The following is a 23,975-nucleotide window of genomic DNA, read 5'->3' on the forward strand; positions in this document are numbered from 1 at the left end:
CCTCTCTCACTCCCATCACCTAACCCGCCCTAATAGAGTCTACCTTACCATGGTGGGCCGGCTTACAATCCTATTGGCCAAAATGTGATTTAGTTTTAGCCAACTGGATTAGCCAAAGGACTCTGTTAAAAAAAGAATATAATAAACTATCTTAGATGGAGATTAACTAATTAGCGCCCTTTTTTATTAAGCATGTTTCGATTTAAAAATTGTATCGTTTACATGTTTCCAATAGCAACAGCACGGCGATGAACATGTGAATTGCATTGCCGGGTTTTTGCTAGTGCAATTGGTATTTTCCAGAATTACAATTGTTGGCCTGCATCTTTTTTTGTTTTGTTTGCAGTTCTATGCTTTGTACCTTTTTGGTGAGGATTGGTATGGCTATGGGGAGGAGGAGGCGATTATTAGAATTTGGGGGTATATTTAAATCATTTTAAATACGCCCCTGAGTTCTACATTGCAGGTTGCAACAATTTGTAATCACCAATAAAGTCCTCTTAAGGGCCAGTTCACACTTGGGGTGCTTTTATAAGTAGTTTTTCTGCTCTTTGCTGATAGCCGGTATTGAGCAAAGCACTGCGGTAAATCCTTGCAGTGCCTGTGATGTGCGTATATCGCAAAAATGCACTGCGTGTAACATTTTGCTGGCAGTTAGAACGCCATTCTCATTCTCTGGAATGAGACTGAAAAACGCAATCACTGTAACATGGAGCCACAATTGCTTGGTAGATATGCAATTACACTCCATAGGCGATTGCGATTTGCCTTTTGCGATCCCAGTGTTGAACCCGGCCTAAGGGGGACCAGCTGGATCCCAATTATTTATCAGGTGGTCGCTGTGTTCCCCGACTTTGCACTTGATGGTGTAAGAGTGGTACCCCTTAAGACCACCTATCCCCATCTTCCTTCTCCAAAACGCTATCCCCTATTCCTCTCTCACTCCTATTCCCTAACCCGCCCTAATAGAGTCTACCTTACCATGGTGGGCCGGCTTACAATCCTATTGGCCAAAATGTGATTTAGTTTTAGCCAACTGGATTAGCCAAAGGACTCTGTTAAAAAAAGAATATAATAAACTATCTTAGATGGAGATTAAGTAATTAGGGCCCTTTTTATTAAGCACGTTTCGATTTAAAAATTGTATCGTTCCCATTTTGCCAATAGCAACAGCACGGCGATGAACATGTGAATTGCATTGCCGGGTTTTTGCTAGTGCAATTGGTATTATCCAGAATTACAATTGTTGGCCTGCATCTTTTTTTGTTTTGTTTGCGTTTCTATGCTTTGACCCTTTTTGGTGAGGATTGGTATGGCTATGGGGAGGAGGAGGCCATTATTAGAATTTGGGGGTATATTTAAATCATTTTAAATATGCCCCTGAGTTCTACTCTGCAGGTTGCAACAATTTGTAATCACCAATAAAGTTCTCTTAAGGGCCAGTTTACACTTGGGGTGCTTTAATAAGTAGTTTTTCTGCTCTTTGCTGATAGCCGGTATTCAGCAAAGCACTGCGGTAAATCCTTGCAGTGCCTGTGATGTGCGTATATCGCAAAAGTGCACTGCGTGCAACATTTTGCTGGCAGTTAGAAGCCATTCTCATTCTCTGGAATGAGACAGAAAAACGCAATCACTGTAACATGGAGCCACAATTGCTTGGTAGAAATGCAATTACACTCCATAGGTGATTGCGATTTGCCTTTTGCAATCCCAGTATTGAACCCAGCCTAAGGGGGACCAGCTGGATCCCAATTATTTATCAGGTGGTCGTTGTGTTCCCCGACTTTGCACTTGATGGTGTAAGAGTGGAACCCTTTAAGACCACCTATCCCCCTCTTCCCTCTCCAAAACGCTATACTCTATTCCTCTCTCACTCCCATCACCTAACCCGCCCTAATAGAGTCTACCTTACCATGGTGGGCCTGCTTACAATCCTATTGGCCAAAATGTGATTTACTTTTAGCCAACTGGATTAGCCAAAGGACTCTGTTAAAAAAAGAATATAATAAACTATCTTAGATGGAGATTAAGTAATTAGGGCCCTTTTTTATTAAGCACGTTTCGATTTAAAAATTGTATCGTTCCCATTTTGCCAATAGCAACAGCACGGCGATGAACATGTGAATTGCATTGCCGGGTTTTTGCTAGTGCAATTGGTATTTTCCAGAATTACAATTGTTGGCCTGCATCTTTTTTTGTTTTGTTTGCGTTTCTATGCTTTGACCCTTTTTGGTGAGGATTGGTATGGCTATGGGGAGGAGGAGGCCATTATTAGAATTTGGGGGTATATTTAAATCATTTTAAATATGCCCCTGAGTTCTACTCTGCAGGTTGCAACAATTTGTAATCACCAATAAAGTTCTCTTAAGGGCCAGTTTACACTTGGGGTGCTTTAATAAGTAGTTTTTCTGCTCTTTGCTGATAGCCGGTATTCAGCAAAGCACTGCGGTAAATCCTTGCAGTGCCTGTGATGTGCGTATATCGCAAAAGTGCACTGCGTGCAACATTTTGCTGGCAGTTAGAAGCCATTCTCATTCTCTGGAATGAGACAGAAAAACGCAATCACTGTAACATGGAGCCACAATTGCTTGGTAGAAATGCAATTACACTCCATAGGTGATTGCGATTTGCCTTTTGCAATCCCAGTATTGAACCCGGCCTCAGGGGGACCAGCTGGATCCCAATTATTTATCAGGTGGTGGTTGTGTTCCCCGACTTTGCACTTGATGGTGTAAGAGTGGAACCCTTTAAGACCACCTATCCCCCTCTTCCCTCTCCAAAACGCTATACTCTATTCCTCTCTCACTCCCATCACCTAACCCGCCCTAATAGAGTCTACCTTACCATGGTGGGCCGGCTTACAATCCTATTGGCCAAAATGTGATTTAGTTTTAGCCAACTGGATTAGCCAAAGGACTCTGTTAAAAAAAGAATATAATAAACTATCTTAGATGGAGATTAACTAATTAGCGCCCTTTTTTATTAAGCATGTTTCGATTTAAAAATTGTATCGTTTACATGTTTCCAATAGCAACAGCACGGCGATGAACATGTGAATTGCATTGCCGGGTTTTTGCTAGTGCAATTGGTATTTTCCAGAATTACAATTGTTGGCCTGCATCTTTTTTTGTTTTGTTTGCAGTTCTATGCTTTGTACCTTTTTGGTGAGGATTGGTATGGCTATGGGGAGGAGGAGGCGATTATTAGAATTTGGGGGTATATTTAAATCATTTTAAATACGCCCCTGAGTTCTACATTGCAGGTTGCAACAATTTGTAATCACCAATAAAGTTCTCTTAAGGGCCAGTTCACACTTGGGGTGCTTTTATAAGTAGTTTTTCTGCTCTTTGCTGATAGCCGGTATTGAGCAAAGCACTGCGGTAAATCCTTGCAGTGCCTGTGATGTGCGTATATCGCAAAAGTGCACTGCGTGTAACATTTTGCTGGCAGTTAGAACGCCATTCTCATTCTCTGGAATGAGACTGAAAAACGCAATCACTGTAAAATGGAGCCACAATTGCTTGGTAGATATGCAATTACACTCCATAGGCGATTGCGATTTGCCTTTTGCGATCCCAGTGTTGAACCCGGCCTAAGGGGGACCAGCTGGATCCCAATTATTTATCAGGTGGTCGCTGTGTTCCCCGACTTTGAACTTGATGGTGTAAGAGTGGTACCCCTTAAGACCACCTATCCCCATCTTCCTTCTCCAAAACGCTATCCCCTATTCCTCTCTCACTCCTATTCCCTAACCCGCCCTAATAGAGTCTACCTTACCCTGGTGGGCCGGCTTACAATCCTATTTGCCAAAATGTGATTTAGTTTTAGCCAACTGGATTAGCCAAAGGACTCTGTTAAAAAAAGAATATAATAAACTATCTTAGATGGAGATTAAGTAATTAGGGCCCTTTTTATTAAGCACGTTTCGATTTAAAAATTGTATCGTTCCCATTTTGCCAATAGCAACAGCACGGCGATGAACATGTGAATTGCATTGCCGGGTTTTTGCTAGTGCAATTGGTATTATCCAGAATTACAATTGTTGGCCTGCATCTTTTTTTGTTTTGTTTGCGTATCTATGCTTTGACCCTTTTTGGTGAGGATTGGTATGGCTATGGGGAGGAGGAGGCCATTATTAGAATTTGGGGGTATATTTAAATCATTTTAAATATGCCCCTGAGTTCTACTCTGCAGGTTGCAACAATTTGTAATCACCAATAAAGTTCTCTTAAGGGCCAGTTTACACTTGGGGTGCTTTAATAAGTAGTTTTTCTGCTCTTTGCTGATAGCCGGTATTCAGCAAAGCACTGCGGTAAATCCTTGCAGTGCCTGTGATGTGCGTATATCGCAAAAGTGCACTGCGTGCAACATTTTGCTGGCAGTTAGAAGCCATTCTCATTCTCTGGAATGAGACAGAAAAACGCAATCACTGTAACATGGAGCCACAATTGCTTGGTAGAAATGCAATTACACTCCATAGGTGATTGCGATTTGCCTTTTGCAATCCCAGTATTGAACCCGGCCTAAGGGGGACCAGCTGGATCCCAATTATTTATCAGGTGGTCGTTGTGTTCCCCGACTTTGCACTTGATGGTGTAAGAGTGGAACCCTTTAAGACCACCTATCCCCCTCTTCCCTCTCCAAAACGCTATACTCTATTCCTCTCTCACTCCCATCACCTAACCCGCCCTAATAGAGTCTACCTTACCATGGTGGGCCTGCTTACAATCCTATTGGCCAAAATGTGATTTAGTTTTAGCCAACTGGATTAGCCAAAGGACTCTGTTAAAAAAAGAATATAATAAACTATCTTAGATGGAGATTAAGTAATTAGGGCCCTTTTTTATTAAGCACGTTTCGATTTAAAAATTGTATCGTTCCCATTTTGCCAATAGCAACAGCACGGCGATGAACATGTGAATTGCATTGCCGGGTTTTTGCTAGTGCAATTGGTATTTTCCAGAATTACAATTGTTGGCCTGCATCTTTTTTTGTTTTGTTTGCGTTTCTATGCTTTCACCCTTTTTGGTGAGGATTGGTATGGCTATGGGGAGGAGGAGGCCATTATTAGAATTTGGGGGTATATTTAAATCATTTTAAATATGCCCCTGAGTTCTACTCTGCAGGTTGCAACAATTTGTAATCACCAATTAAGTTCTCTTAAGGGCCAGTTTACACTTGGGGTGCTTTAATAAGTAGTTTTTCTGCTCTTTGCTGATAGCCGGTATTCAGCAAAGCACTGCGGTAAATCCTTGCAGTGCCTGTGATGTGCGTATATCGCAAAAGTGCACTGCGTGCAACATTTTGCTGGCAGTTAGAAGCCATTCTCATTCTCTGGAATGAGACAGAAAAACGCAATCACTGTAACATGGAGCCACAATTGCTTGGTAGAAATGCAATTACACTCCATAGGTGATTGCGATTTGCCTTTTGCAATCCCAGTATTGAACCCGGCCTCAGGGGGACCAGCTGGATCCCAATTATTTATCAGGTGGTGGTTGTGTTCCCCGACTTTGCACTTGATGGTGTAAGAGTGGAACCCTTTAAGACCACCTATCCCCCTCTTCCCTCTCCAAAACGCTATACTCTATTCCTCTCTCACTCCCATCACCTAACCCGCCCTAATAGAGTCTACCTTACCATGGTGGACCGGCTTACAATCCTATTGGCCAAAATGTGATTTAGTTTTAGCCAACTGGATTAGCCAAAGGACTCTGTTAAAAAAAGAATATAATAAACTATCTTAGATGGAGATTAACTAATTAGCGCCCTTTTTTATTAAGCATGTTTCGATTTAAAAATTGTATCGTTTACATGTTTCCAATAGCAACAGCACGGCGATGAACATGTGAATTGCATTGCCGGGTTTTTGCTAGTGCAATTGGTATTTTCCAGAATTACAATTGTTGGCCTGCATCTTTTTTTGTTTTGTTTGCAGTTCTATGCTTTGTACCTTTTTGGTGAGGATTGGTATGGCTATGGGGAGGAGGAGGCGATTATTAGAATTTGGGGGTATATTTAAATCATTTTAAATACGCCCCTGAGTTCTACATTGCAGGTTGCAACAATTTGTAATCACCAATAAAGTTCTCTTAAGGGCCAGTTCACACTTGGGGTGCTTTTATAAGTAGTTTTTCTGCTCTTTGCTGATAGCCGGTATTGAGCAAAGCACTGCAGTAAGTCCTTGCAGTGCCTGTGATGTGCGTATATCGCAAAAGTGCACTGCGTGCAACATTTTGCTGGCAGTTAGAACGCCATTCTCATTCTCTGGAATGAGACTGAAAAACGCAATCACTGTAACATGGAGCCACAATTGCTTGGTAGATATGCAATTACACTCCATAGGCGATTGCGATTTGCCTTTTGCGATCCCAGTGTTGAACCCGGCCTAAGGGGGACCAGCTGGATCCCAATTATTTATCAGGTGGTCGCTGTGTTCCCCGACTTTGCACTTGATGGTGTAAGAGTGGTACCCCTTAAGACCACCTATCCCCATCTTCCTTCTCCAAAACGCTATCCCCTATTCCTCTCTCACTCCTATTCCCTAACCCACCCTAATAGAGTCTACCTTACCATGGTGGGCCGGCTTACAATCCTATTGGCCAAAATGTGATTTAGTTTTAGCCAACTGGATTAGCCAAAGGACTCTGTTAAAAAAAGAATATAATAAACTATCTTAGATGGAGATTAAGTAATTAGGGCCCTTTTTATTAAGCACGTTTCGATTTAAAAATTGTATCGTTCCCATTTTGCCAATAGCAACAGCACGGCGATGAACATGTGAATTGCATTGCCGGGTTTTTGCTAGTGCAATTGGTATTATCCAGAATTACAATTGTTGGCCTGCATCTTTTTTTGTTTTGTTTGCGTATCTATGCTTTGACCCTTTTTGGTGAGGATTGGTATGGCTATGGGGAGGAGGAGGCCATTATTAGAATTTGGGGGTATATTTAAATCATTTTAAATATGCCCCTGAGTTCTACTCTGCAGGTTGCAACAATTTGTAATCACCAATAAAGTTCTCTTAAGGGCCAGTTTACACTTGGGGTGCTTTAATAAGTAGTTTTTCTGCTCTTTGCTGATAGCCGGTATTCAGCAAAGCACTGCGGTAAATCCTTGCAGTGCCTGTGATGTGCGTATATCGCAAAAGTGCACTGCGTGCAACATTTTGCTGGCAGTTAGAAGCCATTCTCATTCTCTGGAATGAGACAGAAAAACGCAATCACTGTAACATGGAGCCACAATTGCTTGGTAGAAATGCAATTACACTCCATAGGTGATTGCGATTTGCCTTTTGCAATCCCAGTATTGAACCCGGCCTAAGGGGGACCAGCTGGATCCCAATTATTTATCAGGTGGTCGTTGTGTTCCCCGACTTTGCACTTGATGGTGTAAGAGTGGAACCCTTTAAGACCACCTATCCCCCTCTTCCCTCTCCAAAACGCTATACTCTATTCCTCTCTCACTCCCATCACCTAACCCGCCCTAATAGAGTCTACCTTACCATGGTGGGCCTGCTTACAATCCTATTGGCCAAAATGTGATTTAGTTTTAGCCAACTGGATTAGCCAAAGGACTCTGTTAAAAAAAGAATATAATAAACTATCTTAGATGGAGATTAAGTAATTAGGGCCCTTTTTTATTAAGCACGTTTCGATTTAAAAATTGTATCGTTCCCATTTTGCCAATAGCAACAGCACGGCGATGAACATGTGAATTGCATTGCCGGGTTTTTGCTAGTGCAATTGGTATTTTCCAGAATTACAATTGTTGGCCTGCATCTTTTTTTGTTTTGTTTGCGTTTCTATGCTTTGACCCTTTTTGGTGAGGATTGGTATGGCTATGGGGAGGAGGAGGCCATTATTAGAATTTGGGGGTATATTTAAATCATTTTAAATATGCCCCTGAGTTCTACTCTGCAGGTTGCAACAATTTGTAATCACCAATAAAGTTCTCTTAAGGGCCAGTTTACACTTGGGGTGCTTTAATAAGTAGTTTTTCTGCTCTTTGCTGATAGCCGGTATTCAGCAAAGCACTGCGGTAAATCCTTGCAGTGCCTGTGATGTGCGTATATCGCAAAAGTGCACTGCGTGCAACATTTTGCTGGCAGTTAGAAGCCATTCTCATTCTCTGGAATTAGACAGAAAAACGCAATCACTGTAACATGGAGCCACAATTGCTTGGTAGAAATGCAATTACACTCCATAGGTGATTGCGATTTGCCTTTTGCAATCCCAGTATTGAACCCGGCCTCAGGGGGACCAGCTGGATCCCAATTATTTATCAGGTGGTGGTTGTGTTCCCCGACTTTGCACTTGATGGTGTAAGAGTGGAACCCTTTAAGACCACCTATCCCCATCTTCCTTCTCCAAAACGCTATCCCCTATTCCTCTCTCACTCCTATTCCCTAACCCACCCTAATAGAGTCTACCTTACCATGGTGGGCCGGCTTACAATCCTATTGGCCAAAATGTGATTTAGTTTTAGCCAACTGGATTAGCCAAAGGACTCTGTTAAAAAAAGAATATAATAAACTATCTTAGATGGAGATTAAGTAATTAGGGCCCTTTTTTATTAAGCACGTTTCGATTTAAAAATTGTATCGTTCCCATTTTGCCAATAGCAACAGCACGGCGATGAACATGTGAATTGCATTGCCGGGTTTTTGCTAGTGCAATTGGTATTTTCCAGAATTACAATTGTTGGCCTGCATCTTTTTTTGTTTTGTTTGCGTTTCTATGCTTTCACCCTTTTTGGTGAGGATTGGTATGGCTATGGGGAGGAGGAGGCCATTATTAGAATTTGGGGGTATATTTAAATCATTTTAAATATGCCCCTGAGTTCTACTCTGCAAGTTGCAACAATTTGTAATCACCAATAAAGTTCTCTTAAGGGCCAGTTTACACTTGGGGTGCTTTAATAAGTAGTTTTTCTACTCTTTGCTGATAGCCGGTATTCAGCAAAGCACTGCGGTAAATCCTTGCAGTGCCTGTGATGTGCGTATATCGCAAAAGTGCACTGCGTGCAACATTTTGCTGGCAGTTAGAAGCCATTCTCATTCTCTGGAATGAGACAGAAAAACGCAATCACTGTAACATGGAGCCACAATTGCTTGGTAGAAATGCAATTACACTCCATAGGTGATTGCGATTTGCCTTTTGCAATCCCAGTATTGAACCCGGCCTAAGGGGGACCAGCTGGATCCCAATTATTTATCAGGTGGTCGTTGTGTTCCCCGACTTTGCACTTGATGGTGTAAGAGTGGAACCCTTTAAGACCACCTATCCCCCTCTTCCCTCCCCAAAACGCTATACTCTATTCCTCTCTCACTCCCATCACCTAACCCGCCCTAATAGAGTCTACCTTACCATGGTGGGCCGGCTTACAATCCTATTGGCCAAAATGTGATTTAGTTTTAGCCAACTGGATTAGCCAAAGGACTCTGTTAAAAAAAGAATATAATAAACTATCTCAGATGGAGATTAACTAATTAGCGCCCTTTTTTATTAAGCATGTTTCGATTTAAAAATTGTATCGTTTACATTTTTCCAATAGCAACAGCACGGCGATGAACATGTGAATTGCATTGCTGGGTTTTTGCTAGTGCAATTGGTATTTTCCAGAATTACAATTGTTGGCCTGCATCTTTTTTTGTTTTGTTTGCAGTTCTATGCTTTGTACCTTTTTGGTGAGGATTGGTATGGCTATGGGGATGAGGAGGCGATTATTAGAATTTGGGGTATATTTAAATCATTTTAAATACGCCCCTGAGTTCTACATTGCAGGTTGCAACAATTTGTAATCACCAATAAAGTTCTCTTAAGGGCCAGTTCACACTTGGGGTGCTTTTATAAGTAGTTTTTCTGCTCTTTGCTGATAGCCGGTATTCAGCAAAGCACTGCGGTAAATCCTTGCAGTGCCTGTGATGTGCGTATATCGCAAAAGTGCACTGCGTGTAACATTTTGCTGGCAGTTAGAACGCCATTCTCATTCTCTGGAATGAGACTGAAAAACGCAATCACTGTAACATGGAGCCACAATTGCTTGGTAGATATGCAATTACACTCCATAGGCGATTGCGATTTGCCTTTTGCGATCCCAGTGTTGAACCCGGCCTAAGGGGGACCAGCTGGATCCCAATTATTTATCAGGTGGTCGCTGTGTTCCCCGACTTTGCACTTGATGGTGTAAGAGTGGTACCCCTTAAGACCACCTATCCCCATCTTCCTTCTCCAAAACGCTATCCCCTATTCCTCTCTCACTCCTATTCCCTAACCCGCCCTAATAGAGTCTACCTTACCATGGTGGGCCGGCTTACAATCCTATTGGCCAAAATGTGATTTAGTTTTAGCCAACTGGATTAGCCAAAGGACTCTGTTAAAAAAAGAATATAATAAACTATCTTAGATGGAGATTAAGTAATTAGGGCCCTTTTTTATTAAGCACGTTTCGATTTAAAAATTGTATCGTTCCCATTTTGCCAATAGCAACAGCACGGCGATGAACATGTGAATTGCATTGCCGGGTTTTTGCTAGTGCAATTGGTATTTTCCAGAATTACAATTGTTGGCCTGCATCTTTTTTTGTTTTGTTTGCGTTTCTATGCTTTGACCCTTTTTGGTGAGGATTGGTATGGCTATGGGGAGGAGGAGGCCATTATTAGAATTTGGGGGTATATTTAAATCATTTTAAATATGCCCCTGAGTTCTACTCTGCAGGTTGCAACAATTTGTAATCACCAATAAAGTTCTCTTAAGGGCCAGTTTACACTTGGGGTGCTTTAATAAGTAGTTTTTCTGCTCTTTGCTGATAGCCGGTATTCAGCAAAGCACTGCGGTAAATCCTTGCAGTGCCTGTGATGTGCGTATATCGCAAAAGTGCACTGCGTGCAACATTTTGCTGGCAGTTAGAAGCCATTCTCATTCTCTGGAATGAGACAGAAAAACGCAATCACTGTAACATGGAGCCACAATTGCTTGGTAGAAATGCAATTACACTCCATAGGTGATTGCGATTTGCCTTTTGCAATCCCAGTATTGAACCCGGCCTCAGGGGGACCAGCTGGATCCCAATTATTTATCAGGTGGTGGTTGTGTTCCCCGACTTTGCACTTGATGGTGTAAGAGTGGAACCCTTTAAGACCACCTATCCCCCTCTTCCCTCTCCAAAACGCTATACTCTATTCCTCTCTCACTCCCATCACCTAACCCGCCCTAATAGAGTCTACCTTACCATGGTGGGCCGGCTTACAATCCTATTGGCCAAAATGTGATTTAGTTTTAGCCAACTGGATTAGCCAAAGGACTCTGTTAAAAAAAGAATATAATAAACTATCTTAGATGGAGATTAACTAATTAGCGCCCTTTTTTATTAAGCATGTTTCGATTTAAAAATTGTATCGTTTACATGTTTCCAATAGCAACAGCACGGCGATGAACATGTGAATTGCATTGCCGGGTTTTTGCTAGTGCAATTGGTATTTTCCAGAATTACAATTGTTGGCCTGCATCTTTTTTTGTTTTGTTTGCAGTTCTATGCTTTGTACCTTTTTGGTGAGGATTGGTATGGCTATGGGGAGGAGGAGGCGATTATTAGAATTTGGGGGTATATTTAAATCATTTTAAATACGCCCCTGAGTTCTACATTGCAGGTTGCAACAATTTGTAATCACCAATAAAGTTCTCTTAAGGGCCAGTTCACACTTGGGGTGCTTTTATAAGTAGTTTTTCTGCTCTTTGCTGATAGCCGGTATTGAGCAAAGCACTGCGGTAAATCCTTGCAGTGCCTGTGATGTGCGTATATCGCAAAAGTGCACTGCGTGTAACATTTTGCTGGCAGTTAGAACGCCATTCTCATTCTCTGGAATGAGACTGAAAAACGCAATCACTGTAAAATGGAGCCACAATTGCTTGGTAGATATGCAATTACACTCCATAGGCGATTGCGATTTGCCTTTTGCGATCCCAGTGTTGAACCCGGCCTAAGGGGGACCAGCTGGATCCCAATTATTTATCAGGTGGTCGCTGTGTTCCCCGACTTTGAACTTGATGGTGTAAGAGTGGTACCCCTTAAGACCACCTATCCCCATCTTCCTTCTCCAAAACGCTATCCCCTATTCCTCTCTCACTCCTATTCCCTAACCCGCCCTAATAGAGTCTACCTTACCCTGGTGGGCCGGCTTACAATCCTATTTGCCAAAATGTGATTTAGTTTTAGCCAACTGGATTAGCCAAAGGACTCTGTTAAAAAAAGAATATAATAAACTATCTTAGATGGAGATTAAGTAATTAGGGCCCTTTTTATTAAGCACGTTTCGATTTAAAAATTGTATCGTTCCCATTTTGCCAATAGCAACAGCACGGCGATGAACATGTGAATTGCATTGCCGGGTTTTTGCTAGTGCAATTGGTATTATCCAGAATTACAATTGTTGGCCTGCATCTTTTTTTGTTTTGTTTGCGTATCTATGCTTTGACCCTTTTTGGTGAGGATTGGTATGGCTATGGGGAGGAGGAGGCCATTATTAGAATTTGGGGGTATATTTAAATCATTTTAAATATGCCCCTGAGTTCTACTCTGCAGGTTGCAACAATTTGTAATCACCAATAAAGTTCTCTTAAGGGCCAGTTTACACTTGGGGTGCTTTAATAAGTAGTTTTTCTGCTCTTTGCTGATAGCCGGTATTCAGCAAAGCACTGCGGTAAATCCTTGCAGTGCCTGTGATGTGCGTATATCGCAAAAGTGCACTGCGTGCAACATTTTGCTGGCAGTTAGAAGCCATTCTCATTCTCTGGAATGAGACAGAAAAACGCAATCACTGTAACATGGAGCCACAATTGCTTGGTAGAAATGCAATTACACTCCATAGGTGATTGCGATTTGCCTTTTGCAATCCCAGTATTGAACCCGGCCTAAGGGGGACCAGCTGGATCCCAATTATTTATCAGGTGGTCGTTGTGTTCCCCGACTTTGCACTTGATGGTGTAAGAGTGGAACCCTTTAAGACCACCTATCCCCCTCTTCCCTCTCCAAAACGCTATACTCTATTCCTCTCTCACTCCCATCACCTAACCCGCCCTAATAGAGTCTACCTTACCATGGTGGGCCTGCTTACAATCCTATTGGCCAAAATGTGATTTAGTTTTAGCCAACTGGATTAGCCAAAGGACTCTGTTAAAAAAAGAATATAATAAACTATCTTAGATGGAGATTAAGTAATTAGGGCCCTTTTTTATTAAGCACGTTTCGATTTAAAAATTGTATCGTTCCCATTTTGCCAATAGCAACAGCACGGCGATGAACATGTGAATTGCATTGCCGGGTTTTTGCTAGTGCAATTGGTATTTTCCAGAATTACAATTGTTGGCCTGCATCTTTTTTTGTTTTGTTTGCAGTTCTATGCTTTGTACCTTTTTGGTGAGGATTGGTATGGCTATGGGGAGGAGGAGGCGATTATTAGAATTTGGGGGTATATTTAAATCATTTTAAATACGCCCCTGAGTTCTACATTGCAGGTTGCAACAATTTGTAATCACCAATAAAGTTCTCTTAAGGGCCAGTTCACACTTGGGGTGCTTTTATAAGTAGTTTTTCTGCTCTTTGCTGATAGCCGGTATTGAGCAAAGCACTGCGGTAAGTCCTTGCAGTGCCTGTGATGTGCGTATATCGCAAAAGTGCACTGCGTGCAACATTTTGCTGGCAGTTAGAACGCCATTCTCATTCTCTGGAATGAGACTGAAAAACGCAATCACTGTAACATGGAGCCACAATTGCTTGGTAGATATGCAATTACACTCCATAGGCGATTGCGATTTGCCTTTTGCGATCCCAGTGTTGAACCCGGCCTAAGGGGGACCAGCTGGATCCCAATTATTTATCAGGTGGTCGCTGTGTTCCCCGACTTTGCACTTGATGGTGTAAGAGTGGTACCCCTTAAGACCACCTATCCCCATCTTCCTTCTCCAAAACGCTATCCCCTATTCCTCTCTCACTCCTATTCCCTAACCCACCCTAATAGAGTCTACCTTACCATGGTGGGCCGGCTTACAATCCTATTGGCCAAAATGTGATTTAGTTTTAGCCAACTGGATTAGCCAAAGGACTCTGTTAAAAAAAGAATATAATAAACTATCTTAGATGGAGATTAAGTAATTAGGGCCCTTTTTATTAAGCACGTTTCGATTTAAAAATTGTATCGTTCCCATTTTGCCAATAGCAACAGCACGGCGATGAACATGTGAATTGCATTGCCGGGTTTTTGCTAGTGCAATTGGTATTATCCAGAATTACAATTGTTGGCCTGCATCTTTTTTTGTTTTGTTTGCGTATCTATGCTTTGACCCTTTTTGGTGAGGATTGGTATGGCTATGGGGAGGAGGAGGCCATTATTAGAATTTGGGGGTATATTTAAATCATTTTAAATATGCCCCTGAGTTCTACTCTGCAGGTTGCAACAATTTGTAATCACCAATAAAGTTCTCTTAAGGGCCAGTTTACACTTGGGGTGCTTTAATAAGTAGTTTTTCTGCTCTTTGCTGATAGCCGGTATTCAGCAAAGCACTGCGGTAAATCCTTGCAGTGCCTGTGATGTGCGTATATCGCAAAAGTGCACTGCGTGCAACATTTTGCTGGCAGTTAGAAGCCATTCTCATTCTCTGGAATGAGACAGAAAAACGCAATCACTGTAACATGGAGCCACAATTGCTTGGTAGAAATGCAATTACACTCCATAGGTGATTGCGATTTGCCTTTTGCAATCCCAGTATTGAACCCGGCCTAAGGGGGACCAGCTGGATCCCAATTATTTATCAGGTGGTCGTTGTGTTCCCCGACTTTGCACTTGATGGTGTAAGAGTGGAACCCTTTAAGACCACCTATCCCCCTCTTCCCTCTCCAAAACGCTATACTCTATTCCTCTCTCACTCCCATCACCTAACCCGCCCTAATAGAGTCTACCTTACCATGGTGGGCCTGCTTACAATCCTATTGGCCAAAATGTGATTTAGTTTTAGCCAACTGGATTAGCCAAAGGACTCTGTTAAAAAAAGAATATAATAAACTATCTTAGATGGAGATTAACTAATTAGCGCCCTTTTTTATTAAGCATGTTTCGATTTAAAAATTGTATCGTTTACATGTTTCCAATAGCAACAGCACGGCGATGAACATGTGAATTGCATTGCCGGGTTTTTGCTAGTGCAATTGGTATTTTCCAGAATTACAATTGTTGGCCTGCATCTTTTTTTGTTTTGTTTGCAGTTCTATGCTTTGTACCTTTTTGGTGAGGATTGGTATGGCTATGGGGAGGAGGAGGCGATTATTAGAATTTGGGGGTATATTTAAATCATTTTAAATACGCCCCTGAGTTCTACATTGCAGGTTGCAACAATTTGTAATCACCAATAAAGTTCTCTTAAGGGCCAGTTCACACTTGGGGTGCTTTTATAAGTAGTTTTTCTGCTCTTTGCTGATAGCCGGTATTGAGCAAAGCACTGCGGTAAATCCTTGCAGTGCCTGTGATGTGCGTATATCGCAAAAGTGCACTGCGTGTAACATTTTGCTGGCAGTTAGAACGCCATTCTCATTCTCTGGAATGAGACTGAAAAACGCAATCACTGTAAAATGGAGCCACAATTGCTTGGTAGTTATGCAATTACACTCCATAGGCGATTGCGATTTGCCTTTTGCGATCCCAGTGTTGAACCCGGCCTAAGGGGGACCAGCTGGATCCCAATTATTTATCAGGTGGTCGCTGTGTTCCCCGACTTTGCACTTGATGGTGTAAGAGTGGTACCCCTTAAGACCACCTATCCCCATCTTCCTTCTCCAAAACGCTATCCCCTATTCCTCTCTCACTCCTATTCCCTAACCCGCCCTAATAGAGTCTACCTTACCCTGGTGGGCCGGCTTACAATCCTATTGGCCAAAATGTGATTTAGTTTTAGCCAACTGGATTAGCCAAAGGACTCTGTTAAAAAAAGAATATAATAAACTATCTTAGATGGAGATTAAGTAATTAGGGCCCTTTTTATTAAGCACGTTTCGATTTAAAAATTGTATCGTTCCCATTTTGCCAATAGCAACAGCACGGCGATGAACATGTGAATTGCATTGCCGGGTTTTTGCTAGTGCAATTGGTATTATCCAGAATTACAATTGTTGGCCTGCATCTTTTTTTGTTTTGTTTGCGTATCTATGCTTTGACCCTTTTTGGTGAGGATTGGTATGGCTATGGGGAGGAGGAGGCCATTATTAGAATTTGGGGGTATATTTAAATCATTTTAAATATGCCCCTGAGTTCTACTCTGCAGGTTGCAACAATTTGTAATCACCAATAAAGTTCTCTTAAGGGCCAGTTTACACTTGGGGTGCTTTAATAAGTAGTTTTTCTGCTCTTTGCTGATAGCCGGTATTCAGCAAAGCACTGCGGTAAATCCTTGCAGTGCCTGTGATGTGCGTATATCGCAAAAGTGCACTGCGTGCAACATTTTGCTGGCAGTTAGAAGCCATTCTCATTCTCTGGAATGAGACAGAAAAACGCAATCACTGTAACATGGAGCCACAATTGCTTGGTAGAAATGCAATTACACTCCATAGGTGATTGCGATTTGCCTTTTGCAATCCCAGTATTGAACCCGGCCTAAGGGGGACCAGCTGGATCCCAATTATTTATCAGGTGGTCGTTGTGTTCCCCGACTTTGCACTTGATGGTGTAAGAGTGGAACCCTTTAAGACCACCTATCCCCCTCTTCCCTCTCCAAAACGCTATACTCTATTCCTCTCTCACTCCCATCACCTAACCCGCCCTAATAGAGTCTACCTTACCATGGTGGGCCTGCTTACAATCCTATTGGCCAAAATGTGATTTAGTTTTAGCCAACTGGATTAGCCAAAGGACTCTGTTAAAAAAAGAATATAATAAACTATCTTAGATGGAGATTAAGTAATTAGGGCCCTTTTTTATTAAGCACGTTTCGATTTAAAAATTGTATCGTTCCCATTTTGCCAATAGCAACAGCACGGCGATGAACATGTGAATTGCATTGCCGGGTTTTTGCTAGTGCAATTGGTATTTTCCAGAATTACAATTGTTGGCCTGCATCTTTTTTTGTTTTGTTTGCGTTTCTATGCTTTGACCCTTTTTGGTGAGGATTGGTATGGCTATGGGGAGGAGGAGGCCATTATTAGAATTTGGGGGTATATTTAAATCATTTTAAATATGCCCCTGAGTTCTACTCTGCAGGTTGCAACAATTTGTAATCACCAATAAAGTTCTCTTAAGGGCCAGTTTACACTTGGGGTGCTTTAATAAGTAGTTTTTCTGCTCTTTGCTGATAGCCGGTATTCAGCAAAGCACTGCGGTAAATCCTTGCAGTGCCTGTGATGTGCGTATATCGCAAAAGTGCACTGCGTGCAACATTTTGCTGGCAGTTAGAAGCCATTCTCATTCTCTGGAATGAGACAGAAAAACGCAATCACTGTAACATGGAGCCACAATTGCTTGGTAGAAATGCAATTACACTCCATAGGTGATTGCGATTTGCCTTTTGCAATCCCAGTATTGAACCCGGCCTCAGGGGGACCAGCTGGATCCCAATTATTTATCAGGTGGTGGTTGTGTTCCCCGACTTTGCACTTGATGGTGTAAGAGTGGAACCCTTTAAGACCACCTATCCCCATCTTCCTTCTCCAAAACGCTATCCCCTATTCCTCTCTCACTCCTATTCCCTAACCCGCCCTAATAGAGTCTACCTTACCATGGTGGGCCGGCTTACAATCCTATTGGCCAAAATGTGATTTAGTTTTAGCCAACTGGATTAGCCAAAGGACTCTGTTAAAAAAAGAATATAATAAACTATCTTAGATGGAGATTAAGTAATTAGGGCCCTTTTTTATTAAGCACGTTTCGATTTAAAAATTGTATCGTTCCCATTTTGCCAATAGCAACAGCACGGCGATGAACATGTGAATTGCATTGCCGGGTTTTTGCTAGTGCAATTGGTATTTTCCAGAATTACAATTGTTGGCCTGCATCTTTTTTTGTTTTGTTTGCGTTTCTATGCTTTCACCCTTTTTGGTGAGGATTGGTATGGCTATGGGGAGGAGGAGGCCATTATTAGAATTTGGGGGTATATTTAAATCATTTTAAATATGCCCCTGAGTTCTACTCTGCAAGTTGCAACAATTTGTAATCACCAATAAAGTTCTCTTAAGGGCCAGTTTACACTTGGGGTGCTTTAATAAGTAGTTTTTCTACTCTTTGCTGATAGCCGGTATTCAGCAAAGCACTGCGGTAAATCCTTGCAGTGCCTGTGATGTGCGTATATCGCAAAAGTGCACTGCGTGCAACATTTTGCTGGCAGTTAGAAGCCATTCTCATTCTCTGGAATGAGACAGAAAAACGCAATCACTGTAACATGGAGCCACAATTGCTTGGTAGAAATGCAATTACACTCCATAGGTGATTGCGATTTGCCTTTTGCAATCCCAGTATTGAACCCGGCCTAAGGGGGACCAGCTGGATCCCAATTATTTATCAGGTGGTCGTTGTGTTCCCCGACTTTGCACTTGATGGTGTAAGAGTGGAACCCTTTAAGACCACCTATCCCCCTCTTCCCTCCCCAAAACGCTATACTCTATTCCTCTCTCACTCCCATCACCTAACCCGCCCTAATAGAGTCTACCTTACCATGGTGGGCCGGCTTACAATCCTATTGGCCAAAATGTGATTTAGTTTTAGCCAACTGGATTAGCCAAAGGACTCTGTTAAAAAAAGAATATAATAAACTATCTCAGATGGAGATTAACTAATTAGCGCCCTTTTTTATTAAGCATGTTTCGATTTAAAAATTGTATCGTTTACATTTTTCCAATAGCAACAGCACGGCGATGAACATGTGAATTGCATTGCTGGGTTTTTGCTAGTGCAATTGGTATTTTCCAGAATTACAATTGTTGGCCTGCATCTTTTTTTGTTTTGTTTGCAGTTCTATGCTTTGTACCTTTTTGGTGAGGATTGGTATGGCTATGGGGATGAGGAGGCGATTATTAGAATTTGGGGTATATTTAAATCATTTTAAATACGCCCCTGAGTTCTACATTGCAGGTTGCAACAATTTGTAATCACCAATAAAGTTCTCTTAAGGGCCAGTTCACACTTGGGGTGCTTTTATAAGTAGTTTTTCTGCTCTTTGCTGATAGCCGGTATTCAGCAAAGCACTGCGGTAAATCCTTGCAGTGCCTGTGATGTGCGTATATCGCAAAAGTGCACTGCGTGTAACATTTTGCTGGCAGTTAGAACGCCATTCTCATTCTCTGGAATGAGACTGAAAAACGCAATCACTGTAACATGGAGCCACAATTGCTTGGTAGATATGCAATTACACTCCATAGGCGATTGCGATTTGCCTTTTGCGATCCCAGTGTTGAACCCGGCCTAAGGGGGACCAGCTGGATCCCAATTATTTATCAGGTGGTCGCTGTGTTCCCCGACTTTGCACTTGATGGTGTAAGAGTGGTACCCCTTAAGACCACCTATCCCCATCTTCCTTCTCCAAAACGCTATCCCCTATTCCTCTCTCACTCCTATTCCCTAACCCGCCCTAATAGAGTCTACCTTACCATGGTGGGCCGGCTTACAATCCTATTGGCCAAAATGTGATTTAGTTTTAGCCAACTGGATTAGCCAAAGGACTCTGTTAAAAAAAGAATATAATAAACTATCTTAGATGGAGATTAAGTAATTAGGGCCCTTTTTTATTAAGCATGTTTCGATTTAAAAATTGTATCGTTCCCATTTTGCCAATAGCAACAGTACGGCGATGAACATGTGAATTGCATTGCCGGGTTTTTGCTAGTGCAATTGGTATTTTCCAGAATTACAATTGTTGGCCTGCATCTTTTTTTGTTTTGTTTGCGTTTCTATGCTTTGACCCTTTTTGGTGAGGATTGGTATGGCTATGGGGAGGAGGAGGCCATTATTAGAATTTGGGGGTATATTTAAATCATTTTAAATATGCCCCTGAGTTCTACTCTGCAGGTTGCAACAATTTGTAATCACCAATAAAGTTCTCTTAAGGGCCAGTTTACACATGGGGTGCTTTAATAAGTAGTTTTTCTGCTCTTTGCTGATAGCCGGTATTCAGCAAAGCACTGCGGTAAATCCTTGCAGTGCCTGTGATGTGCGTATATCGCAAAAGTGCACTGCGTGCAACATTTTGCTGGCAGTTAGAAGCCATTCTCATTCTCTGGAATGAGACTGAAAAACGCAATCACTGTAACATGGAGCCACAATTGCTTGGTAGATATGCAATTACACTCCATAGGCGATTGCAATTTGCCTTTTGCGATCCCAGTGTTGAACCCGGCCTAAGGGGGACCAGCTGGATCCCAATTATTTATCAGGTGGTCGCTGTGTTCCCCGACTTTGCTCTTGATGGTGTAAGAGTGGTACCCCTTAAGACCACCTATCCCCATCTTCCTTCTCCAAAACGCTATCCCCTATTCCTCTCTCACTCCTATTCCCTAACTCGCCCTAATAGAGTCTACCTTACCATGGTGGGCCGGCTTACAATCCTATTGGCCAAAATGTGATTTAGTTTTAGCCAACTGGATTAGCCAAAGGACTCTGTTAAAAAAAGAATATAATAAACTATCTTAGATGGAGATTAAGTAATTAGGGCCCTTTTTTATTAAGCACGTTTCGATTTAAAAATTGTATCGTTCCCATTTTGCCAATAGCAACAGCACGGCGATGAACATGTGAATTGCATTGCCGGGTTTTTGCTAGTGCAATTGGTATTTTCCAGAATTACAATTGTTGGCCTGCATCTTTTTTTGTTTTGTTTGCGTTTCTATGCTTTGACCCTTTTTGGTGAGGATTGGTATGGCTATGGGGAGGAGGAGGCCATTATTAGAATTTGGGGGTATATTTAAATCATTTTAAATATGCCCTAGAGTTCTACTCTGCAGGTTGCAACAATTTGTTATCACCAATAAAGTTCTCTTGAGGGCCAGTTTACACTTGGGGTGCTTTAATAAGTAGTTTTTCTGCTCTTTGCTGATAGTCGGTATTCAGCAAAGCACTGCGGTAAATCCTTGCAGTGCCTGTGATGTGCGTATATCGCAAAAGTGCACTGCGTGCAACATTTTGCTGGCAGTTAGAAGCCATTCTCATTCTCTGGAATGAGACAGAAAAACGCAATCACTGTAACATGGAGCCACAATTGCTTGGTAGAAATGCAATTACACTCCATAGGTGATTGCGATTTGCCTTTTGCAATCCCAGTATTGAACCCGGCCTAAGGGGGACCAGCTGGATCCCAATTATTTATCAGGTGGTCGTTGTGTTCCCCGACTGTGCACTTGATGGTGTAAGAGTGGAACCCTTTAAGACCACCTATCCCTCTCTTCCCTCTCCAAAACGCTATACTCTATTCCTCTCTCACTCCCATCACCTAACCCGCCCTAATAGAGTCTACCTTACCATGGTGGGCCTGCTTGCAATCCTATTGGCCAAAATGTGATTTAGTTTTAGCCAACTGGATTAGCCAAAGGACTCTGTTAAAAAAAGAATATAATAAACTATCTTAGATGGAGATTAACTAATTAGCGCCCTTTTTTATTAAGCATGTTTCGATTTAAAAATTGTATCGTTCCCATTTTTCCAATAGCAACAGCACGGCGATGAACATGTGAATTGCATTGCCGGGTTTTTGCTAGTGCAATTGGTATTTTCCAGAATTACAATTGTTGGCCTGCATCTTTTTTTGTTTTGTTTGCAGTTCTATGCTTTGTACCTTTTTGGTGAGGATTGGTATGGCTATGGGGAGGAGGAGGCCATTATTAGAATTTGGGGGTATATTTAAATCATTTTAAATACGCCCCTGAGTTCTACATTGCAGGTTGCAACAATTTGTAATCACCAATAAAGTTCTCTTAAGGGCCAGTTCACACTTGGGGTGCTTTTATAAGTAGTTTTTCTGCTCTTTGCTGATAGCCGGTATTCAGCAAAGCACTGCGGTAAATCCTTGCAGTGCCTGTGATGTGCGTATATCGCAAAAGTGCACTGCGTGCAACATTTTGCTGGCAGTTAGAAGCCATTCTCATTCTCTGGAATGAGACAGAAAAACGCAATCACTGTAACATGGAGCCACAATTGCTTGGTAGAAATGCAATTACACTCCATAGGTGATTGCGATTTGCCTTTTGCAATCCCAGTATTGAACCCGGCCTCAGGGGGACCAGCTGGATCCCAATTATTTATCAGGTGGTGGTTGTGTTCCCCGACTTTGCACTTGATGGTGTAAGAGTGGAACCCTTTAAGACCACCTATCCCCCTCTTCCCTCTCCAAAACGCTATACTCTATTCCTCTCTCACTCCTATTCCCTAACCCGCCCTAATAGAGTCTACCTTACCATGGTGGGCCGGCTTACAATCCTATTGGCCAAAATGTGATTTAGTTTTAGCCAACTGGATTAGCCAAAGGACTCTGTTAAAAAAAGAATATAATAAACTATCTTAGATGGAGATTAAGTAATTAGGGCCCTTTTTATTAAGCACGTTTCGATTTAAAAATTGTATCGTTCCCATTTTGCCAATAGCAACAGCACGGCGATGAACATGTGAATTGCATTGCCGGGTTTTTGCTAGTGCAATTGGTATTTTCCAGAATTACAATTGTTGGCCTGCATCTTTTTTTGTTTTGTTTGCGTTTCTATGCTTTGACCCTTTTTGGTGAGGATTGGTATGGCTATGGGGAGGAGGAGGCCATTATTAGAATTTGGGGGTATATTTAAATCATTTTAAATATGCCCCTGAGTTCTACTCTGCAGGTTGCAACAATTTGTAATCACCAATAAAGTTCTCTTAAGGGCCAGTTTACACATGGGGTGCTTTAATAAGTAGTTTTTCTGCTCTTTGCTGATAGCCGGTATTCAGCAAAGCACTGCGGTAAATCCTTGCAGTGCCTGTGATGTGCGTATATCGCAAAAGTGCACTGCGTGCAACATTTTGCTGGCAGTTAGAAGCCATTCTCATTCTCTGGAATGAGACAGAAAAACGCAATCACTGTAACATGGAGCCACAATTGCTTGGTAGAAATGCAATTACACTCCATAGGTGATTGCGATTTGCCTTTTGCAATCCCAGTATTGAACCCGGCCTAAGGGGGACCAGCTGGATCCCAATTATTTATCAGGTGGTCGTTGTGTTCCCCGACTTTGCACTTGATGGTGTAAGAGTGGAACCCTTTAAGACCACCTATCCCCCTCTTCCCTCTCCAAAACGCTATACTCTATTCCTCTCTCACTCCCATCACCTAACCCGCCCTAATAGAGTCTACCTTACCATGGTGGGCCTGCTTACAATCCTATTGGCCAAAATGTGATTTAGTTTTAGCCTACTGGATTAGCCAAAGGACTCTGTTAAAAAAAGAATATAATAAACTATCTTAGATGGAGATTAACTAATTAGCGCCCTTTTTTATTAAGCATGTTTCGATTTAAAAATTGTATCGTTCCCATTTTTCCAATAGCAACAGCACGGCGATGAACATGTGAATTGCATTGCCGGGTTTTTGCTAGTGCAATTGGTATTTTCCAGAATTACAATTGTTGGCCTGCATCTTTTTTTGTTTTGTTTGCAGTTCTATGCTTTGTACCTTTTTGGTGAGGATTGGTATGGCTATGGGGAGGAGGAGGCCATTATTAGAATTTGGGGGTATATTTAAATCATTTTAAATACGCCCCTGAGTTCTACATTGCAGGTTGCAACAATTTGTAATCACCAATAAAGTTCTCTTAAGGGCCAGTTCACACTTGGGGTGCTTTTATAAGTAGTTTTTCTGCTCTTTGCTGATAGCCGGTATTCAGCAAAGCACTGCGGTAAATCCTTGCAGTGCCTGTGATGTGCGTATATCGCAAAAGTGCACTGCGTGCAACATTTTGCTGGCAGTTAGAAGCCATTCTCATTCTCT

This window comes from Hyperolius riggenbachi, chromosome 9 (assembly GCF_040937935.1).
Source record: "Hyperolius riggenbachi isolate aHypRig1 chromosome 9, aHypRig1.pri, whole genome shotgun sequence".
Lineage (NCBI taxonomy): Eukaryota > Metazoa > Chordata > Amphibia > Anura > Hyperoliidae > Hyperolius > Hyperolius riggenbachi.